General features: G+C 41.5%; 1 pseudogene; it reads right to left on the minus strand.

Annotated features, from left to right (window-relative positions):
• Positions 1 to 4,173: 4,173 nt before the first annotated feature.
• On the minus strand, positions 4,174 to 6,708 carry LOC118011050 (annotated as a pseudogene).
• Positions 6,709 to 7,307: the final 599 nt, after the last annotated feature.

The raw sequence follows: 7,307 nt of genomic DNA on the forward strand, positions 1-7,307 counted from the left end.
CATTATTGTTATTTACGATTTCTTATAATTACATTATACTTATATGTCTCTTTTCCTGAACCGTAAGCTCTTTGCAGACAGAGACAATGTCTTTATATCCTCCATTTCTAGTATAGTGCATAGCATAAACTAAGTCCCCAATAATTGTTTGAATGATTGAATATCAGAAAGGTATTCGTAGGTTTAAAAAATATCTTTAATAAACAAACTAGAGGGTATTATGTTAAGCAAAGTAAGTTAATCAGAGAAAGACACGTATCATATGATCTCACTGATATGAGGAATTCTTAATCTTAGGAAACAAACTGAGGGTTGCCGGAGCGGTGGGGGGTGGGAGGGACGGGGTGGCTGGGTGATAGACATTGGGGAGGGTATGTGCCATGGTGAACTCTGTGAATTGTGTTAAGACTGATGAATCACAGACCTGTACCTCTGAAACAAATAATACATTATATGTCAAAAAAAAAATAAAAAAGAAGATAGTAGGAAGGAAAAAATGAAGGGGGGGGGAATCAGAGGGGGAGACGAACCATGAAAGATGATGGACTCTGAGAAACAAACTGAGGGTTCTGGAGGGGAGGGGGGTGGGGGGATGCGTTAGCCTGGTGATGGGTATTAAGGAGGGCATGTATTGAATGGAGCACTGGGTGTTATACGCAAACAATGAATCATGGAACACTGCATCAAAAACTAATGATGTAATGTATGGTGATTAACATAATAAAATAAAATTTTAAATTTTAAATTTAAAAAAAACTAAAAAAAAATCTTTAATAGTAGAAACAAAAAAATTATTTTAGCTAAACCTCAGTCACCTGATGTTCTCTTGCCCCAAATCCCTGAGCATTTTAGCTAGTGAACTGAATTGATTTTTCTGACTATATTGTGCCAAAATTACATAGTGACATTGCAAAAAGACATTTCTTAGACATTTCAGTGCCCGATTTGGTGATTACAGATCTCTTGGCTTCTCCCCTTGTCTCCACACTACTGGGTCGCCAAAGAGCTGGAAGAGTCACACATATCTCAGATATCCTTCTCCCCAAACCAAGTTGGGGGGCAGAGCTCTGGTGTGGTCACCTGGGGGCAGTGCAGACTTGCAGATGGGTTTCACAGCTGAGCCTGGGGAGCCCCAGTCCTGAGCAATCCCAGTCTTGTGTGCCACTCTACCCAGCAACCTTTCCTCCCACTTCCAGGGGATGTCCTTGGTCAAGTCTACCTTTGACTCAGGCTCCCATTGAATTGGTAAGAGAGGGACCAGACCGGAATAGGCATTTTCATAGAGCAGCATGCACACCCATACACACATATCCTGGAATACTTCCAGCTTCCAACTCCTGAGAGGCAGGTTAACAAATCAAATTGGAGGTTTCTTTGAGCCAAGAAACCTAAATACTTTAAAGGAAGGGGTGAAGGCTGGTGTTAAACACTGTTAACAGGTAAAGCTTTGTTCCATGATATACGGGTCACATTTCTTTAGTTTTCTAGATTAAATATCCTTTGCTCCCATCCACCAATGGATATAAAATCCAACCTTAGTCCTTTTTCAGGGGCTTATGGGTATTTGGGGGAAACTCTGTAATCAGTGCCTGCCACCCTTGGAACTCTTTGCCCAGGACAATTGTCTATTCTAGGACCTTTTCTCTAAGTCTAGCTGGGGCATAGAGACTTCTGCCGAGGCTCCCAAATAGCACTGCCTTTGCTCACCTCCCTGAGCACTCGGTCCTCCCCATTCAAGGTTCTGTCATGCCAGGGACCTGTGGGAGAGTGGGAGAAGGACCTGGCTGTACAAGAAGACTGCCATACCCTTTAGCACCGTTCCCTCCAGAGCCAAGCTCCCGAGATTCTCTCTCCTCTGCCCTCCTCTAATCCTGAAAGCACCTCCTTCTCTCAGTAAAAACAGCTTTGTCACCTCTGAGACTCTAGGCTGATTTCAAAAACAAAAGCCTGTTGAATTTGTTTGTTTGTTTGTTTGTTTGTTTTCTGGAGGTGAGAAAAGTCCTGATCTCCAGAACAAAAGGCCCTGGTCACTCTTTTGGGGTGGGAAGTGTAGAGAAAGGTAGGAATGATTCATTCTTTCACAAAGAAAAAATTGGCTGATATCACAGAAAATAAGACCATTAATTCCTCAAGCAGGTTAGCCCGTCAAACACTGAAAAACAGCCTATCTCATACCTTGTTCCCAGAGTGTGGGGCATCTCCAGGAAGAGGTAATAGGCCAAACCGGTGGTGGAGATCCATGCTGATACCATACCAGCCACTGAGGAGTGTTTCAGGTTGGAAGTAAGCAGCAAATGGCTCTGCCATCTTCTGCTATGTCCCAGATTAACTGGGGAGGGCCGCGCTGGTACTACTAGGTTCCAATTCCTGGGAGGTGGTCTGGTTTAGGCCTTCTCATTTCCTGATCTGAGGAAAGAGTTTGAAGAACCCATGAAAGAATTACCCCAAGATCACATCTAAACCTTGAATAATGAGCTGGATAATGGAATAATAGAAGAGAGCCTCCCTGATCATTGATTTCTTTTGCATAAATTTTTATCTTAATAATTCATTTAAATATTATTATTTTGATTACTAAGATTTTTGGCACCCCCTTAAATTTTAAAGATTTTTTTATTTTTAAGTAATCTCTACACCCAATGTGGGGCTCAAGCTCATAACCCTGAGATCAAAAGTCATGTGTTCCACCAACTGAGCCAGCCAGGCACCCCAACATCCCCTTAAATCTTATACCTTTGATGCATGTCTTGCTTATCTCACCCTAGTCTGTCCATTGACAGCTACCCCTGCCTTAGCTACCTGGAGCCCTTATAGTTCGAGGGAGGTGGGGAGTAGCCTGGGCCTAGCTGTGTGTGAGACCCTTGGTGGGACAAAACCATATCACCCTGACCTTGGGTCAGAGTTGGGGGCCCAATATCCTGGCCTAGCACTTCTCCCAGACCCTCAGCTGGACTGTATTGAGGCTACACCTGTGAGGTGCATTGAGACCTCTGGGCATCAAGCCAAGAATCCTTTGATTAATTTTTGTCATAGATGGAGAGAACTTGCTAACACACCACCACTCATCAGGGGTCACGTAAGATCACTACTGAATCGGGGTTGTTCTGATATGACTAAATCCATATTCTTTAGCATGGCCCATAATAAGACAGCCCTTCACATTTCATCCATGTTTCTAGCCTTATCTCTAGCCATTTTACCATGTACACTCTGTTCTCATCTCAGGGAACAATTTGGTCTGCCTGCTGTTTTCCAGGCATAACAAGTACTTTTACGCCTCCACACCTTTGCTCATGCTGTTTCCTTGTCTGGAATACCCTTTTTCTTTCTGCCTGATGAGTTCTTTACTTATCTTCAAGGTGCAAATCATATGCCATCTCCTCTGTAGTTTCCCCTGAATGTTCCCTTACTGAATTCCATAACACTCCTGATAAACTCTGCCCCATTTTCATGTAGCTGTTTCTTCTGTGTCTCCGTATCAGGTGGTGAATTCAAGGAAATGGTTTGAAAACTCAAAGAAGAGCCTCTCCCCCTCGTCTTCAACCTATTAGTTCATTCACCTTTGTATCTGTAGCTCTTAGTACACAGGAAGTACTTACCAAAAGTTTATTGACTATGATGAAAACTGGAAGGTATCAGACAAAATATGGTTGTTCTTTTATTTTCACTTTCTAATTCCCCTTCTCAGAAGATTGGTTACTGGTCCCAATTTCCTCTCCTGATCATTTCTGTTCTTTCTAGCCATATGCATACCATTCCAATTCTACTTAGCTTTCCTTGGCTAGCTCTCCCAGTCCTTACACTCTACTCATTTATTCATATATTATTGTTCAGCACATATTGATTGAAGATCCGCTGCTCTGCAGGCACCATTCTAGGCACTGAAGATGCAGCAGTGAACAAGATAGATGGGATATTTTCATGGAGCTTACATTATGGTTGTATAACTCAAACCAAAACAAGTAAACAAACAAGATACAGGCATACCATGGGAATATTGAAGGTTTGGTTCCAGTCTACCATGATAAATGAGTATCTCAGAGTAAGTCAAATGAATTTTTTGGTTTCAACCATAGTGTAACATAACTATACTGTAGTCTATTAAGTGTGTGTTGTATCTAAAAAAAACATGTACATACAGTAATTAAAAGACATTTTGTTGCTAAAAGGATGCTAACCATCATGTGAGCTTTCGGTTAGTCCTGATCTTTTTGCTAGTGGAGGGTCTTGCCTTGATGTTGATAGCTGCTAACTGATCAGGGTGGTGGTTCCTGAAGGTTGGGGTGATTGTGGCAGTTTCTTAAAATAAGACAACAATGAAGTTTGCCAAAATAATTGATTCTTCCTTTCACAATTTCTCTGTAGCATGCAGTGCTTTTTGATAGCATTTTACTCACAGTAGAACTTTCAAAATCGGAGTCAATCCTCTCAAACCCTGCCACTGCTTTATCAACCAAGTTCACGTGATATTCTAAGTTCTTTGTTGTCATTTCAACAATCTTCAGATCATCTTCACCAGGAGTAGTTTCCATCTCAAGTAATCTCTCTCTTTACTCATTTGTAAGAAGCAACTCCTCATCCATGTAAGTTTTATCACGGGATTGCAGCAATTCAGTCACACCTTCAGCTCCACTTCTTATTCTTTTTCTATTTCCACCACATCTGCAGTTACTTCCTCCACTGAAGTCTTGAACCCCTCAAACCCTGAGGGTTGGAGCCAACTTCTTTCAAAGCCCTGTTAATGTTGATATTGTGACCTCTTCCCATGAATCACAAATGTTCTTAATGGCATCTAAAATGGTTAATCCTTTCCAGGTTATTAATTTGCCCAGATCTATCAAAGCAGAGGAATCACTATCTATAGCAGTTACAGTCTTATGAAATGTATTTTTTAAATAATAAGACTTGAAAGTCAAAATTACTCCTTGATCCATGGGCTGCAGAAGGATGCTGTGTTAGCAGGCATGAAAACAACATTAATCTTGTATATCTCCATCAGAGCTCCTGGGTGATCAGGTAGGTGCCTTGTCAATGAGCAATAATATTTTGAAAGAAATCTTTTTTCTGAGCAGTAGGTCTCAATGGTGGGCTTTAAATATTCAATAAATTGGGATGCCTGGGTGGCTCACTTGGTTAAGCGTCTGCCTTCGGCTCAGGTCATGATCCCAGGGTCCTGATCCCAGAGAGCTTGTGCTCTCTCGCTCTGACAAATAAATAAATAAGTAAATATTAAAAAAAATAAAATAAATATTCAATAAATCTTGTAAATAGATGTGCTGTCATCCAGGTTTGTTGTTCCATTCATAGAGCACAGAGTAAATTTAGCATAATTGGTTTTTTTTAAAGATTTTATTTTATTTGGGCGCCTGGGTGGCTCAGTTGGTTAAGCGACTGCCTTCGGCTCAGGTCATGATCCTGGAGTCCCTGGATCGAGTCCCGCATCGGGCTCCCTGCTAGGCAGGGAGTCTGCTTCTCCCTCTGACCCTCCCCCCTCTCATGTGCTCTCTCTCATTCTCTCTCTCTCAAATAAATAAATAAAATCTTTAAAAAAAAAGATTTTATTTTATTTACTTGACACAGAGAGAGAGACAGAGAGAGAGCACAAGTAGGCAGAGCAGCAGGCAGAGGGAGAAGCACGCTCCCTGCTCAGTGGGACTCGATCCCAGGACCCTGGGATCATGAGCTGAGCTGAAGGCAGATGCTTAACTGACTGAGCCACCCAGGTGTACCAATTTAGCATAATTCTTAAGGGCCCCAGGATTTTTAGAATGGTCAGTGAGCACTGGCTTCAACTTAAAGTCACCAGCTGCAGCCTCTAGCACAAAAGTCAGCCTGTCCTTTGAAGCTTTGAAGCCAGGCATTAACTTCTTCTCTATACTATGAAAATCCTAGATGGCATCTTCTTCCAATATAAGGCCATTTCATCTAAAACCTGTTGTTTACTGTAGCCACCTTCATGAATTATCTTAGCCAGATCTTGTGGATAACTTCCTTCAGCTTCTACATCATCACTCACTGCTTCACCCTGCACTTTCATGTTATGAAGACACCTGTTTTCCTTAAACCTTTTGAACAAACCACTACTTGCTTTGAACTTTTCTTCTGCAGCTTCCTCACCTTTCTCAGCCTTCAGAGAATTGAAGAGTGTTAGAGCCTTGCTGTGGATTAGATTTTGGCTTAAGGGAATGTTGTAGTTGGTTTTATCTTCTGTCCAGACCACTAAAACGGTCTCCATATCAACAATAAGGCTGCTTTGCTTTTGTATCATTTGTGTGTTCACTGAAATAGCACTTTTAGTTTCCTTCAAGAACTTTTCCTTTGTACTCACAACTTGGCTAACTGTTTGATGCAAGAGATCTAGCTTTTGGCCTATCTCAGCTTTTTTTTTTTTTTAAGATTTTATTTATTTATTTGAGAGAGAGTTAAAGCAAGAGAGATCACAGAGGGAGAGGGAGAGGGAGAAGCAGACTCACCGCTGAGCTGAGAGCCAGAAGCTGGCTCGATCCCAGGACCCCAAGGTCATGACCTGAGCCTAAGGCAGATGCTTAACTGAGCCACCCAGGCACCCCCTATCTCAGCTTTTGATGTGCCTTTCTCACTAAGCTAAATCATTTCTAGCTTTTGATTTCAAGTGAGACACATGCGATTCTTCCTTCCACTTGAGCACTTAGAGGCCACTGCAGGGTTATTAATTGGCCCAATTTCCATATTGTTGTATCTCAGAGAATAGGGAGGCCTAAGGAGAGGAAATGAGATGAGGGAACAGCCTGTTGGTGGAATAGTCAGAACACACACATTTACCAATTAAGTTGCCATCTTGTATGAGCACGGTTGGTGGCACCTCAAAACAATTACAACAGCAAAGATCACTGAACACAGATCACCATAACAAATATAATAATAATGAAAAAGTTCGAAATATGGTGAGAATTACCAAAAATGTGACACAGAGTCACAAAGTAAGCAAATGCTGTTGGAAAAATGGCACCAATAAACTTGCTCAATGCAGGGTTGCCACAAATCTTCAACTTGTAAAAAATGTAATATCTGCAAAGCACAACAAAGTGAAGCACAATAAAATGGGGTATGTCTGTAATATCAAATAATGATGAGTTTTAGGAAGGAAATAATTGATATGATAGGGAGTGAAGTAGGGATCACCTGAGAGAGGTTGGTTAGGTAAGCCCTCTCTGAGGAGGAGACATTGAAATCTGGAGGACAAGAAGGAGATAACTAACAAAATATAGGAGATGCTTGAAGTATTTGCTAAATCAAAAAAAAAAAAAAAGGAGATAACTCTATGGGGA

The sequence above is a fragment of the Mirounga leonina genome, unplaced genomic scaffold, assembly GCF_011800145.1.
Source record: "Mirounga leonina isolate KUSES-001 unplaced genomic scaffold, KU_Mleo_1.0 Mir_150, whole genome shotgun sequence".
Lineage (NCBI taxonomy): Eukaryota > Metazoa > Chordata > Mammalia > Carnivora > Phocidae > Mirounga > Mirounga leonina.